Source organism: Adiantum capillus-veneris, chromosome 15 (assembly GCF_014529385.1).
Source record: "Adiantum capillus-veneris isolate H3 chromosome 15, ASM1452938v2, whole genome shotgun sequence".
Taxonomy (NCBI): domain Eukaryota; kingdom Viridiplantae; phylum Streptophyta; class Polypodiopsida; order Polypodiales; family Pteridaceae; genus Adiantum; species Adiantum capillus-veneris.
Genome location: NC_140945.1, coordinates 47,196,197 through 47,213,013, shown reverse-complemented (window position 1 = coordinate 47,213,013; position 16,817 = coordinate 47,196,197). Strand labels below are relative to the sequence as shown.

At 41.7% G+C, this 16,817-nt stretch overlaps 1 pseudogene; it reads right to left on the bottom strand.

Annotated features, from left to right (window-relative positions):
* Positions 1-4,307: 4,307 nt before the first annotated feature.
* On the bottom strand, positions 4,308-5,144 carry LOC147440629 (receptor-like protein 2; annotated as a pseudogene).
* Between the last annotated feature and the right edge of the window lie 11,673 nt (positions 5,145-16,817).

Here is a 16,817-nt window from a genome sequence, read left to right as displayed (position 1 = left end):
GCCAAATTGGCTTAATTACCCAAGGATGCCAGGACCAAAGGCAGGAGAGAGAATAGGTAAAGCCTACATGGTGAAAACCCTAACGGACACCATCAAACTCTTTACTGGCTCTCCTGACCTTTCGTGTCAGATGCTAAAGAAAATCTGCAGGACTCTCTTAGCATGCATTGAAGTGTTCGCGCCAGATAAAGCCACGACCTCGAGTCTACTATCGACGGCCGACACAGTGACGGATATGATGTATGATCTTTCATTGCAGCCATCACCAAAGGTGTTACATCTCTTATACCAAAGAATTATGTTTCTGCCTAGCTTCCACATGCAAACATTCGAAGAAGCTTTCTACACCGGCTTTTTCACTCACGAAAGCAAAATATTCGGCCCAACCTTGACCATCGGCAACCTACGCTACGAATCACATTTGCAGATGCTCAAGACGACAGGACTCTATTGACCAAGCCTAAAAGTCATGTCAGGGACGACATGAACGCGGAGGGGGGGAGTGTTGAGCCAGCAGAGGAAGTGTTGAGCCAGCAGAGGATCACACCCACATTTTTGCTCACACCCATCATTTTGTAACCATTGATTGTAATAAATGTCTTTCCGACATTAATTTTGATTTGAGCCATTCATTAAGTAACGGGACTCAATTGAGTTTCCAACTTGTAATCCCGAAGTAATTTCACCTGTTGATGTAAATAATTAGAGATGTTCTCACCTCCAAGGCTGAGGTATATAAGCCAAAGTTTTGTAACCTAAAGGGGATTCAATTAATCAAAGTGAGTTTTTGAGCGCCGTGACTGTGTCTGTGAGAGAGAGAGAGAGAGAGAGAGAGAGAGAGAGAGAGAGAGAGAGAGAGAGAGAGAGAGAGAGAGAGAGAGAGAGAGTCTTATCTTCTTGCTACGCAAGCTACGGGGCCGCCATTGGAGAAGCGACACCGCCATTGTGTTAGCAACGGTGAGAGCTACGCACAGATACCAAGAGTGCTCGCTATCGGCTTCTACGTGTGGTAAGTTCCTACGAGCTTCGGTGTGAGTTTTCTTCCAACTCGTGTGTCGGAATAGAGCGTGCAGCATATCTATAGAACCACAACGAGTAGAGCTACACATTAGTACCATCGGGGTCAAGTTTCGGTCACCTGTATTTTTTGGCCTGTCTTCTTACGCGTTTACCGCACGGAGTGGTTATAGGTTGATTTTGCAGTTCAAGTCTTTAGGGTGTTGTTCTTACCTAGTGTATAGACTTCCCCTTGAGTTTGAGATCGATTCAATGATTCTAGATCCTGTTTCGTATAGCATTCGTTCGTAGTACGGATTTCAGTCACTTGCGTATTTTAGAACTTAGATTTGATTTCCTTAGTAGTGATTGTCATTAGAAGGTCGAGTAGGTGATTTGACACCCACCTAGTTGTTTCCATGCGCCTGCGGGTCAAGCTTCGCCCTCGTCTGACAAATTCTGTTGTTGGTTGAGTTCTCGCTATTTAGCTTCTGCTAGCGGCGTAACCGCCTTAACAGTGTATCCAAATGTCGGGTAGAGTCATCTAACCGACATTTGGATACACTAAGGTTACAGAGTCACAAATCCTTTTTTTGGGCCAAACATGATTCTTTATTTGGTAGCTACTTCTAAAAATATTTAAATCCTTCACCAAACATAAAGGTATGAAACCAAAACAATTGAGAATTTGGAGATTCATGCTCATTGCAACGAAGCCATTGGTCCATAAAAGGGCCGAAGATGGTTTTAGAAGATGAGCATATATAAATGACAAGTCGGTAGTCAAGGGTGAGATGCATGTACTAGTGTATAGAGTATATAAAGATCCTTGAAGTCTTGCATTTGTCATTGTCATAGATTTGAGTTGATATATATTGTCAATGTACAATATGAGAGCTATAATCCTTAATTAGGTGAAAATGGATTTTATATATTGAATTGGATGCATAAGAGGGCTACAATCCTTGATTGGGTACAAGTAGTCCTCAATTGTGTTGAGTATTTCATTGCATTGTTTTATAAAGGGAGAGCATTATGTATTATAAAAGATTGTTAGTGCATGACATGACCAATCATAGATATTATTGCTTCCGTGTGTGTTTTGCAAATAATTATCATCGTTTTAGTATAGAAGTTGATTATCCTTTGTAGCATTTGAAAATAGATGTGTTTTCTTGTTTGCAAATCGAAGAGGATGTATAAATAATCATCATATTTATAACTGCATTGAAGTATTCATAATGCGGTGTAGAGAGTGCATTGCAATGTGTATGTTTGCTTGCAACATATGTGATCAAAATGTGGATTGACTAGAGTGCATTGCAAATCTCATACTTTGCAAATTTGATTACTTTCTTAGTGAATGTTTTTCTAATATATTGAAAAGAAGAAAAATATTTTTATAACTAAACATCTAGTTCTTATGCCTTCAATATTAAATTGAAAGCAATGGAGCAAAATGGCGGCACAAATGGTACAAAGAAGACAAAGAATAAAAAAGCCCCGGTCAAAGAGTGGGATTATGCTCACAACATATGCGGTCATTGTGCACTATACCAGCTGAGTGAGCAACCGCAATGCCATCAATTAAAGCATGTAAGATTACTGGCATCTTCTCAATCACTGCTTTTATCCGTGTACTCTCTATCTCCTGTACGTTCTAATTTGCTGGTGGCAGAGATCTCCAACCATGTTGTAGCCTTTGCATGAAGCATCTGAACGCTCTATGGGGGAATAGCAGGCGGCACAACATGTTCTCCAAGGTGCCCCCATTGTGGTATTGAAAGATTGTGATCCAGGGAGCCTCGGTGGTAAAGCTAATGCATCTTACAATGGAGGGGTGAAGTGTTGGCATTCCTTGCTCTATTTGGAAGCTAGCAAATTTTGCCTCACTCCCTCCCTTGTATCATTTTCCTACATATGTAATGTGCTCTGGAAAGAAAGAGATGTCTTTAATGGTGTATAATGTGCAAACACCAAAAGAGCCTGTTCCAACCCTTGCATCTTTCACCAGCACCTCATGGAGAATGCCAATCAGATGAGCATACTTGGCATTCAATACCATGCGCATGATTGTGCCGGTGCCATTGGCATCTAATTGTCTACCCACATCCCCTTCCGCATCTTGTATCAACACTAGTTCAAAAAAACCATACCCTACCTTAAAGACTTATAAAAGATTATGCAAGATTATATTCATTCAGATCGATAATCATTTTTACTTTAAAAGGCTATGTTTAATTGTGTAAAATACAATAAAAACAAGTAACTCCTAAGAAAATAATCTAGATCCAATAAAACAGGTTAAAAATCCAAAATATTTTAAAATATTTGTGATAGAACATAAGACGTTGTCAGAGTGCGTAGTTCTCTAGGGTTGACCGGGAAAGCACCGGGCCTTTGGCTGTAGACAAGAGTTTAGCATGTGCTCAAACTAGGATAACAGAGTGCAAATAGATGTAACTAATAGTTTAATACACATAATACTAATGATTCAAGAGAGTTTGAGAGAGAAGACTACAAATAAGAACAATATTTATTGAAATGATGAAGAAACAAAGCTTTCAAACTCAAGAGATGCTGACAACTGACAACAGATACATTGTAAGATTTCTGCCTACTCTTTTACAATCATGTTCCATACGCCCGCTTTGGTATGCCTTTCGAATTGCAACCCTCGCCTCAGAATTATTCCCCAAGTTGTCCCACCATCCAATTTAGTTGTGCTCTTGACGCTCTTCTTGCCTTTCCCTTCCCTTATCGAACCGCTCTCTAGTAGAAGAGCTTCCCATCGCTTCTCTCGGTTCCCCAAAAGGCCCTCCCAAGAATGTTTGAAAATTGACTCTCCCCAAAAACCCAAAAAGAACCAACAACCCTTGTTAAGTGGAAAATACCCCTTTTATGTCCCCAAAGAAAGAAAAAAATGGAGCTTCCTCAGCTCGTGCAATCCATCTTTGACCTCACATTAATATTTGGTACATTGGTTACACTTGGCATATTCCCTTTTTGGCATGATTGCATGGAGGACACTTCTCTGTTTGTTCTTGTCCGCCGGGTTTGGTCGCCTACTTGCTCTTTGCACGCCTTGCTTGAGTTGCCATTGCCCGCCCGCGGGCTTGAGCCCTTTTACTTGGCCCTCTCATCTCTCCTTCCTCTAGCTTTGCCCCGCCTAGCCGCCCACTTTTACCTTTGTCCCTCTCTCTCTCTCTCTCTCTCTCTCTCTCTCTCTCTCTCTCTCTCATATGAACGCACCCTCACCCCGAGCACTAGCAAGGTCGCTAGTGGGGGGGGGGGGGGAGGGGGGGTTTCCCTTAAATGGGGAAACTCGTAGGACCTGGTTTATGCTTAATTTTAAGGTTAATCTCTAATCCTGTCAAATTCTTATTTCCATGCATCAAAGTGAGCAATCCAAAAATCTCTCCTGGCACATGTCCAATTCCTAGCCCGAGCCAGCTAGGAATTGTTCCCTCTAAGTGGTTCCAAGAGAGGTCTAGACCCTATAGCTTTGTACATTTCTTTAGCCATTTAGGGAAGTGTCCTCGGAGCTGGAGGTATCCAGGAGCCAGTACTTGTAAATTTGAAAGCCCCTCACCCAGCTCAAATGTCTATGGGATGGTCTCATCAAAATGATTTTTTTTTAAAATATGATGATCAAATGTTTAGTCCCAACCAAAGACTGCATGCTCCCATTCAAGTTATTAGTGGAGAGTGCTAGTGTAGATAGGTTTTGGAAGCCACTCAATTCCATAGGGATAGCACCATTGAAGATGTTACTACCGAGGTTCAAGCCTTGCAAGGCAATGCATCCAGCCAAGGATAAAGGAATAGAACCGTGAAAGAAGTTGCCAGAAAGATTTAAGATCTCCAACGTGGCAACATGTTAAACCGTGTCAAATCAAGGTTGCCTTGAAAGCTATTACCTCTCGCATCGAAAAGCTTGAGCTTTGTACATGCAGATAAATTTGATGGCAAGGGTCCGCTAAAATTATTCAAGCCAAGCATGAGGTGTTGAAGATTAACTAGGTTACCAACAGCTCCATCCTATGGCGATTGTGACAGAGAGAGAGAGAGAGAGAGAGAGAGAGAGAGAGAGACTCCACCCAACATCAGAGATGCCAACAAGATAGACACACACATACGTCATCCATGTGCAAGCCATGTAGTGTGTGTGTGTGTGTGTGTGTGTGTGTGTGTTAGTGTTCAGAAAAAATCTACTATGTACTAACCTAATATTGCGGAGGTAGTAACCCTTTACACGTTTCTCTAATTGCAAGATGAAGGCTAAATTCCAAAAGTAAGATAAGCATGCGATGGAGAGAGAGAGAGAGAGAGAGGGGGGAGGTCGCCGAAGGCAGCCAATCGTACTCGTACTATATATGAAAGCAACTTAAATTTTTTAAGGGAAGACCCTCCATGTGTCATTGACTCCATTACTTAAAGGAAAACTTTATTAAATCTCTCATTTCTTTCAAGCTTGGAATCTGTGAGTCTTTTCAACCTTTCGTAAAACAAGGTTTGACTCTACTACTTTTAAAGACATTCCTTTTCCTTTTCAAAGCCAATTGAAGGTGGCTTAAATTTTTTGGGGAAAACCAATGGCCATAAAAGTTCAAAATTTAAAATGTTTGTATGTACACCGGAAAAAAATTATTGATGTATTTCAAGACCACCTTGAAATCTATCAAAGCTATCAAAGCTTTGATCTATCAAAGCTATGACGATTGTGATTGTATGTGTGTGTGTGAGTGTGTAAGAGAGAGAGAAAGAGGTAGGTCTCAAAGAGAGTGCCAAAAAAAATTTCTTGATCTATCGAAGCTATGGAGATTGTGATTGTATGTGTGTGTGTGTATGAGTAAGAGAGAGAGAGAGAGAGGGAGTCTCCACCCAACATCATAGATGACAACAAGATAGACACACACACACATAAGTGATCCATATGCAAGCCATGTAGTGTGTGTGTGTTAGTGTTGAGAAAAAGTCAACTATACTATATATGAAGGAGCTTGAATTTTTCAAGGAAGGAAATACCCTCCATGTGTCATTCACCGGTTCCTTAAGAGAAAAATTTATTAAATCTCTCATTTCTTTGAAGCTTAGAATATGTGAGTTTTTCAACCTTTCAACTTTTAGCCTTTCATAAAACAAGGTTTGACTGGGTGAACACAGCGGGAGTGAGTTAGCTGTGCAAGATACATAGTACCTCAAGACGAACACAGTGAGAGTGAGTTAGCTGCGCAAGATACAAAGTACCTGAAGACGTTGCCTAAGTGTGTTTGGAGGTATCTGTGCACACAGCGAGAGTGATTAGCTGCACAAGATACACATTACCTCAAGACGCTGCCTGAGTGTGTGTGGAGGTCTTTGCGCTTAGAAAGTTCTCCATCGCAATCTGGGAGTAGACAAAGCTCTAGAGATAGGCCTTAGTGGAATCGCCGCAGTCTGATCTTACACCCTAAACCCTTCAAGGAACTCAATAATCGCGATTCTCCCATCCCAAGTTAATAATCGTCATCAGCCTTTTAAAATAATCGCTTTTCTTGTTGCCAAGTTAATAATCGTCACTTGCCTTATAAAATAATTGTTGTTCTTGCCTTTGAATGTAATTAATAAGTTATTAAAGGTATTGTTGCTGGTTTAAGAGCTTGAAAGCTTTGTTGCTTTGTGGGGCTAGAGGTTAACCAAGTCACATGAGAATAGAATTAGATATAGTCGAATTTTCAAAAATGCTAGCGACGGGTAAAATACCCGAAATGGAGCTAGTTGTGCCAATGGATGAAGGCAACGGCTCGATCGTGAGACCGTTGGAGGATGCAACAATGTAGAGTCCCAATTTGCCAAAAGCAGTATCGAGCGAAAAGGACAAAATTGTCTCGATCAAAAAAGTTCCTTTGGAGGAAACAAGGGACAAAATGGCCTCAGCTCAAGGGTTCAAATTTCAGGTGAAAACTCTCAAAGAGAGGGTCCCTCGGGGTCCCATCTCTACGAGCGTGAATAAAGCGTCAAATGCATGTGCAGCTTGCAGGCCAGGCATCTCGTTTGATAGCATACTCAAGGGGCCTAACTATATGGATTCAAAAAAAGGCGCATCAAAAGGGGTGTTGGGTGAATGGGATATCGGAAAGCTGCAGAATACAAGAGCTAGACTTAAGCAAGAGCTCATGGAAGTCACAAAAATGATTGAGGCCGGCCCTAACAAAAACAAAAGAACGTGCTCCCAAACAGACCACAGTGGGCTGGTTGAAGATGGGTTGGCAGATCGGGCCTATTCTACTTTAAGAAAGTCTTTGCCACAGCAGGTGGAGGTTGCCGAGGCTATTACTATAGCGATTCCACCGACGCTTATCAAAAAAAAGTTAGCCAGGCAAGCTCAGCTAACGCTGGTTTTTGGGTTCAGTGGAAGAATCCCAAACAGGTTTGAGATGATTCAATGGCTTCAGGGCCCTCAATTCTTGGTCATGGAGGAGCAGTTGAAAGTACTTTTTACCTAGATAAAGGGTTTTGTTCAGTGAGATTCAAAGAGGCCTCCGATGTGGGAAAGATCCATGACAAAGGGCCCCTAGTATTTAATAGGACTACGGTCTGTGTGGTGCCTTAGGAGCCAGTGTTTGACTCAACTGAATCTATACAAGGGTTCCATCCAGTCTGGGTGGAGTTTGTGAGATTGCCTAGCTGTCTCTGGGATAATCTCATGATGCTCGCTAGTCAACTGGGCACTCCCTTGTTTATACCTAGCAAGAGAGGGTTTGGCAGAACCTCAAACAGGGTTTGTATAAGATGGGATGCGTTTAACACGCCACCTAAGAGCATGGTAATCAATGTCGGCACTGAGCCTGTTACTATTCCGCTCAACTTTGGAACATACTTTGGAGCATGATTTGAATGCAACAACTTTGGACACTTTGCCAAGGATTGCCCCTTGAAATCTAAGGGTACTGCAGCTCCGGCAGCACAAGCTACTAGTAAAATGGAAACCCAGATGGAAGGGCTAGAGAAGCGAGCAGGGAGTAACAAAGGAGAAAATGCAGAGAAGGATAAAGAAGGTATGATGGATGTAAAAATGCAGGAAAAGACTGTGGAGGAATCGATTCCCATACAATGAATTTCCGAAGGTGCATGCAATGATAATAAAATCATTTTTCTCGCGGCTACCCCAAAATTTATGACAATGACAACCGGGACGACTGTTCAAGTCCTTGGTCTGAAAAGAGCCAAAAGGGTGAAGGCAGTGGCAAGAGACTCCAAAGTACTTCAAGTCGTGAGAACACTTGAGGTGAAAGGATCTAGTCCGTCTTCCACCCCATTAAAAGGAGGGGGGTTCACTATCCCACTGCATAATCCTTTTGCAGCACTACAGGAAAAGAAATCCCCAGAATTCGAACCCCCGGATTCTCCTAAGACCAAGGAGAGGGCGGGGGGAATGATTCGGATGCTGAAGAATTCGTTCCTCTTTCTCAATGAACCCCTCATTAATGATGGAGTCTCTCACTATTGAATCTTGGAACATAAAGGGGTTGAAAACCCGTAAGAAGAGTACCCTATTCTGGGAGGAAATAAGAAAGGATAAGGAATCAACTATTGAGCCATCTAGGAACACCACTTAGATGCCCATAGCAAGAGAAAGCATGCGCTAGGAAATAAACTAGTATTCTATGGAGAAGGAAGTAACGGTTTCAGTGGTGTCCTTAGCATTGTGGACAGAGAATTGGGGCCGAAGCTGGTTCTAACCACCCATCCCGAAAAATCTTGGGGATTAGAATCAGATAGGAAGGGCATTCCTTCACCATTGTGAATGTGTACGACCCTTGCAATGCAAAAGACACAGCTAAACTATGGATGCATCTTAGAGATACTCCTATTGAAGTTGAGTGGTTGTTGGTTGGTGACTTCAATATGGTAGAAAAGAGCAGGGATAGAACAGGATCCTCCAGTATGATGGCTGGCTCGGAAAGGTCTAAATGGCAAAGTCTGTGTGAAAAAATGGGTGATGATCGACTTATGGGAAATCAGCCCATGGAATAGCATGCCTGGGTTCACCTACACAAGCCTCCAGTATGCCCGCATTGCCTCCAGGCTGGACAGATGCTATTGCTCACACCAAGTTGACTGGATATCGTCGTTGATGGAGATGAAGGTAGTCCCAACAAAAAGCCTTTCGGATCACATACCTCTGCACAGACATTTTAAGAAGAATATAGGGGAGGAGCAGACCCCAAGAGTTGGAAAAAAACTGTTAGTAACAGGGGAACACCTATTCAAAGACCCTCTTTTTAGGAATCTAACCAAGAAAGCACTAGGTAAGCTCAAAAAAGATGTCGACCTCCACAAACACAAGGCATGGGACCTCTTTGTTCAGAGCATTTAGAAAGCAATCAAAACCTCGGGCCCCCGAATCAAGAAAGTTAAGGAGGCACACCTACATCATCTTACTACGGAGGTACAATTGCTTACCTCCAGAAAAGACAAGGGGCTTGCTAGTGAGGCTGAGCACAAACGATGGCTCGAAGCCAAATCTAACCTTGCTGATGAGCAATTAGAAGATATCAGAAAGGCAAGGCTTCTCTCTAGGGAGACTTCCCTTCAACTTGAAGCCTCTAATCAAGCGCATTTCTTTAGGGCTTTAAAAATCAAGAGGAGCCAAGGCCACGTCCGCTCGCTCGATGATGAGAAAGGGACTGCAGTTCATAACCAGGATGAGATGGCTGGTTTGATGCTGAGCTATCTTAGTCAAATCATTGGACGGCCAGAGATCCAGTCCCAAGAAGTGGAAGAAGCCAGAGGGTCCTTACTTCAGAGTGTCAAGAAGAAGATTCCCCACTCGGAAGCTAATTTCTTGGAAAGGGAATTTTCGGAGGATGAATGTTCACTAGCATTGCAAGCCATTGGCAAGGAAAAGTCCCCTGGACGGTGGAATTCTTTAGAGAATTTTTGGATGATCTCAATGTCCTAATCACAAGGTTGGCCAATAAAGCCATTGTCGAAGGGTCGTTGGAGATAAGTGTAAAGAGAGGGCTTATCGAACCCATCAACAAACATATCTGTTGTTCTCAACTAAAACACTGGCACCCTATAACGATGATGTCGGTGGCCTCAAAATTATTGCTAAAGTTGTAGCCCTCAAACTAGCCCCCTTACTAACCAAGATCATCTCTCCCCATCAGCATGGGTTCATCAAAGGAAGGTCCATTTACGATAACATCTTGGCAACAATGGTGGGCATCGAGTATGCAACTGTCACAAAGCACGAGTGTGTATTGCTACAGTTGGACCTGGATAAGGCTTATGACAGAATAACATGGACATATATAGAAGCTGTCATGGAAGCTTTGGGCTTTGGGCCGCGCTTATGTCGACTGGTAACTATACTGGGAGCTCGGAGCCAGTTAGAGCTCCTATTCAACGATAGAATTGTGGGCTCTTTTGAGGTCAAAAGGTCTATTAAACAGGGATGCCCTCTGTCCCCCCTGCTATTTGCCATAGGATAACATCCTTTAATCACAAAGCTCGAAGCTAGTGCGAAACGAGGGGAGTTGCACGGCCTGGAGTTTCCAGGAAACAACCAACTCCTAGCAAAACTTTTTGCAAACGATTCTCTCCTCTTGTTGAAGGCGTGCCCCCAGGTCATAAGGAAAGCTTTGGAGATTGTACAAATATTCTCAGTAGCTTCGGGGTCGCAGTGTAATATAGAGAAGTCAAGGCTGATCTCCCCATCGGAAAACGACTCATTTGACCCTTCTGACTGGTCACAGGAGATTGTCACAAAAGGGAATATCTTCAGACATCTAGGAGCCCCCTTGGGGGTGGACGTAACTCACAAGCAAAGACTTGAGTGGGTGCTAGAAAAAATCAAAACAAAAATGAGTAGGTGGGAGTATGCTCTTCTCCCTTTCTCAAGTCGGATAAAAGTGATAAATGCCTATATGCTTTCTTATATTGCCTTCACTAGTCCGCTTCTCAAGATGGCTAAGTGTCACTGGAAAGAGTTCATAAAACCAATGAAAAGGTTTTTATGGAAAAATAACACGAAATCCTCCACGCCATGGCAATGGTCCCGTAAGGAATTAGTTGCTCGGCCGAGGAATCAAGGAGGCCTGGGAATTCTGCGCCCTTCGGCCCATGCAAAATCTTGCTGCGCCAAATTTGTTGTTTCCTTGGCTAAATAGGATCAAGTTTGGGCTATCATGATCAAAGATATGATAGGAGAATCTCAACTTGGTTTGAGAGGTGGAAAGTGGAGAGGGGTGGAGGTTCATGACAAGCTGTTAGCCCCGACGTGGACTACCCTAAGATTGGGGGGCAGCTCAGGAGAATTGGTAAGAAAATGCAGCAGAGCAGTAGGAGTCTTAAAGTGGGGGGAAAAAACTAGATACTTCAAGAACTCCATTTTGCATTGGTCCCCCTGGCTTTCCAAAGTTGTAGATCCGCCACAAATTCCCTATTGGATAGAGACAGCCAGGAAGCTGAATAATAAGGATCTGAATCAACTGGGGAACTTCTAGGACAGTGACAACAAAAGTTGGAAAACCATTGATCTCCTGGCTACCCAGTTCCAACTGAATAGCTTGGAGGTCTTGCTGGTCCACAAAGTGAGGAAAGAGCTTGGCAATATAGTGATGCCGATCTATGATTCGGAGTTTGACTGGAACGCCTGGAAATGGCCCGAAAGCAGTCTTTTAGGGAAACCTCATACGAAATACATTTACAATACAATGATGCAGAAGAAGAATTCGTCTAGCCCGCTCAAAAAGATATGGAAAAAACAATAGTCGCAAGAAATGTGGGAGCAAGTAATGGAGAACATCTGGAATCCAAAGGTTCCGTAGCATGTGAAGGTATCTTTATGGAAGGTAATTTGGGGTGGTCTACCGACGGGGGTGAAGATTCAGGAAAGAGGGATGGGGTCAGATCGATGCTTGGGGTGTAGGTTGGCTAGTGAAGATCTAGCCCACCTCTTCATGGATTGCCAAACTATCAAAGGCCTCGCAGGGAAAATATGTAAATGGGTCCAAAGAACATGGAAAATTGGTTTCTACAAGGCTGATCTATTCCTTGGAGGAAAGAATTCAGGTGGTCCTGCTATCCTCATCAGCACTCAAGTCGTCACGTACTTCTTCTTGCATAATGTCTGGCAGACAAGGAACCACCGTGTGTTTGAAGGAGGTCTTGAGGTGGCAAGCTTCGCAGAAATTATACAAGAAAGCAAAGTGCTAATTTGGATGCTCGGGTGCAAGCAACACTCGGAGGATTGGTCTAGGACTACTTGTGCCTTGATGTCAGCAGAGGGTATGCGTAGGATGGGGGAAAATCTTGGCTATCAGTAATTAAAAGATCTCAGAAGAACATGATAATGGACCTTTTGTATCAAAGATAAGGGGGCGAGTTGGTTGGGATCGTTGCCGAGGTAATTATGGTCCTTCGATGATGTCATGGCTCAACACGAGCATGACAATACATTGTAATTTTTTGGGTTGATTAATATAATTCACTCACAATTGTGAGTTTTGGGGAAAAAAAAAACAAGGTTTGACTATACTTTTCAAGACTTTTCTTTTTCTTTTGAAAGCTAATTGAAGGGTTGCTCAACTTTGTTTTTGGTAAGCCAATGGCCATAAAATTTTAAAATGTTTGTACGCACACTATAGCAAAATTTTATTGATTTACTTCAAGAACACCTTGGAATAGAGCTAACATTTTGCAACTAATACACTAAATTTCAAATTTAATCCAACAATGGTCTAGAATAGCCCAAAAATGAAAAGGTGTGTGTGTGTGTGAGAGAGAGAGAGAGAGAGAGAGGAGAGAGAGAGAGAAGTCTCAAAGAGAGTGCTAGAACTTTTTTCTTGATCTATCAAAGCTATGGCGATTGTGATTGTATGTGTGTGTGTGTGTGTAAGAGAGGGAGACAAAGAGAGAGGTAGGTCTCAAAGAAAGTGCCAAAACTTTTTTTTTAATCTATTGAAGCTATGGCGATTGTGATTGTATGTGTGTGTGTGTGTGAGTAAGAGAGAGAGAGAGAGAGAGAGAGAGAGAGAGAGAGAGAGAGTCTCCACACAATGTTAGAGATGCCAACAAGATAGACACACACACATACATCATTCATGTGCAAGCCATGTAGTGTGCATGTGTGTGTTAGTGTAAAAAAAAATCAATTTCACAAACATACAAAATTCCGTTTAGGGTAGATTCAATAGGAACTTTTATAAAATAATTTATATTTTTTGCAATATTTTTATTTTTTAATAATATTCAAGCAAATTTTCTCCTTCTTATCCTCCTTTCAACCGGCTATTTTGATTTCTTGATCATCTCAAGGCTAAGTTGAGGCACACTTTTCCCGAACAATGGGGTGTGTGTGTGTGTGTGTGTGTGTGTGTGAGAGAGAGAGAGAGAGAGAGGTCTTTCGTCGTATGCTAAAAAAAAAATCTAGGTTTAGTGTAATCTTCAAATTCTTAGATTTACCTCCAACTTTTCAATTTAAGGGTGAGAAAGCCTACAAAATTTAGAGTTTTTTTATAAAAAACCCTTCAAATTTAGTCAATTTACCTCTTAAATTTCTCATCTATAGATTTGCCAAGTTTTTGTGACAAAAAATTCAAACATTGCTCTCGCCACCGCACGGGGGAGAGAGAGAGAGAGAGAGAGAGAGAGAGAGAGACTCTTCAACCCTCAAAAACTTGGTAGTACGAAGTTAAGTTTATTAAAGAGACTAAGTATCTATACTATATATGAAGCAACTTGAATTTTTCAAGGAAGGAGAGACCGTCCATGTGTCATTCACTCCTTCACTTAAGAGAAAATCTTATTCTCTAGCCATCCTGCACCCCAAGCATAGATCTGACCCATTCTTTCCTGACCCATTCTTTCCTGACCCATTCTTTCCTGAATCTTCACCTATTCATGGATTGCCCAACTATTAAAGGCCTCACAGGGCAAATATGCAAGTGGGTCCAAAGAACATGGAAAATTAGATTCTTCAAGGCTGACCTATTCCTTGGAGGCAGAATTCAAGAATTCCTGTCCTCCTCGTTAGCACTCAAATCGTCAGATACTTCTTCTTACATAATATATGGCAGACAAGGAATCACCGTGTGTGTATGAAGGAGGTTTTGAGGTGGCAAGCTTCACAGAAATTACTCAAGAAATCAAAGTGCTAATATGGACGCTGAGGCGTAAGCAACACTCGGAGGATTGGTCTAGGACTACTTGTGCCTTGTTGTCAGCAGATGGAATGCCTAGGATGGGGAAAAATCTTGGCCATCGAAAAATAAAAGATCTCAAAAGGATAACTTTATGGACCCTGTGTATCGAGGTGGAAGAGGCGAGTTGGTGGGGGTGGCTGCCCTGATAGCCAATGTAATTATAGTCCCTAGATGATGTCATGGCTCAACAAAAGGATGACAAGACCTTGTAATTTTTTGAGTTGTTCAATATAATTCACTCACAATTGTGAGTTTTGCTATAAAAAAAAAGAAAAAAAAAAGAGAAAATCTTATTCATCTGGAAAGTGCTGTGGGGAGCTTTTCCCATTGGGGTGAAGGTGCAAGCTATTAAATCTCTCATTTCTTTGAAGCTTGGAATGTTGTAATCTGTGAGCCTTTTCAACCTTTCAAATAATAAAACAAAGTTTGACTCTGCTTTTTCAAGACTTTCCTTTTCCTTTTGAAAGCCAATTCAATGGTGGCTCAACTTTGTTTTTGGTAGAATTTAAAATTGTTTGTATGTACCCTAGCAAAATTTTACTAATTCACTTCAAGAAGACCTTGAAATCTAGTTAAAATTTTGCATTTAATACACTAAATCCCAATTTTAATCAAGGAGTGGTCTCGCATAGCTAAAAAAATGGAAAGGTGTGTGTGTGTGTGTGAGAGAGAGAGAGAGAGAGAGAGAGAGAGAGAGGTCCCAAAGAGTGCCAAAACGTTTTCTTTTATCGAAAGAATTTTAAATTAAATCTATCGAAGCTATGTCAATTGTGATTATGTGTGTACTTTGTGTGTGTGTGTTTGTGTGTGTGTGTGTGTGTGTGAGAGAGAGAGAGAGAGAGAGAGAGAGAGAGAACATTGAGAGATAGAGAGAGAGAGTCTCCACCCAACGTTAGAGATGTCAATAGGATAGACACACACACACACACATACATTATCAATGTGCAAGCCCTGTAGTGTGTGTGTGTGTGTACATGTGTGTGTGTGTGTGTGTTAGTGTTTGAAAAAAAATCAATTTCACAAACATACAAAATTCCCTTCAGAATAGATTCAAACAGGAATTTTTAAAAAATAATTGGTATTTTTAATCATTTCTATTTTTCAATAATATTCAAGCAAATTTTCTCCTTCTTCTTCTCCTTTCAACCGGCTATTTTGATTTCTTAACCAGCTCAAGGCTAAGCGAGGCACATTTGTGTGTGTGTGTGTGTGTGTGTGTGAGAGAGAGAGAGAGAGAGAGAGAGAGGCCTCTCGCCCTATGCTAAAAAAAATATAGGCTTAGTGTAATCTTCAAATTCTTAGATTTACCTCCAACTTTTCAATTTAAAGGTGAGAAAGACTACAAAATTTAGAGGTTTTTTTTTTTGAAAGCCTTCAAATTTAGTCAATCTACCTCTAAAATTTCTCATCTATAGATTTGCCTAGTTTTTGGGGGAAAAAAATTCAAGCATTGCTCTCGCGCCACACACACACACACACACACACACACACACACACACACACACAGAGAGAGAGAGAGAGAGAGAGAGAGAGAGAGAGAGAGAGAGAGAGAGAGAGAGAGAAGTCCATTGTAGTTTGCATGTTGTGGTTTTAAGCTTCAACTTTTCTATCCTTTTTTCATTTGTTTGGACGGATTTTGAATCTGGGGAGAAAGTGCACATGATACGTGACAATGAAATTGTTTGTGTTGGTTGTGTGTGTAGAACCAATGAAGATTCCACTTGTTTTGGTATAAAGATAGACCAAGGAAATGTATCCATACTAGTGGAGAAATCCATTCCAAACAATCTATTCTAATGACATGTTCTAAATTCGTGTCAATGTCAAGTTCTTGAAATAATATGGACCCACTTTTAATGATTTCCTTTGAGCGTGGCCCCATTGGCCCTCTTTTTTATGTGATTTGTTGTTGACAAGTGCTAGCCTCCGGTTCTTTCACCTTTTGCATCTCTTTCTTCTCTTGATTTTGATTAGCTATGGGAGCCTACTCTGTCTTTTCAGTTCCCTCTCTTGGTTATCTTCTTGCCGTTCTATAGAATCTTGTTGCACTGTAGCAATCGGAAGTTGTGTGGCTCCATTTCTTGTCTCTTTATTGTTTTCTTTATCTTCAATAGTAGGATGATCCTGTGGTGGTTTCTCTGGCTTTGTGTTTTGTTTTTCAGTTTCATCTTTGGTGTTTTGAGTAGGAGGAGGTGTGGTCGGCTTGGGGGAGAGAGGTGGGACATTTGTTGTGTGGATCTCTAAGGGATCCACATCTGTCTCCTACCATGACAATTCTTTGTCGTTCTTTTCCTAGCCCTTTGAGGAGTTTTTTGAGGATTCAAGGTCATCTATTTTTTACTTTCTAGACTCCTATTGAGCTCTCTTCTCTGCTTTTCATTTGAGGACCTTGTGGATATGTTGTTGCATGGTGTCGTCCAGATCCACTTGATCTGTAGTTGTCCTCCTCTTACATTGCTTTATTTTTTCTAATCTTTCCATTTTTTTTGTTCTAGCGGTTTGTCTCTATTTTCCTCCTCTTCGTCGTTGGCATCATCACCCTCTGCTTCTTCCATTGGCCTCTATGTCTGAGAGATGGAAATGTGATCCCTTGGTTTCCTTTTGCTCTACTCCAGTGGTGTAGTT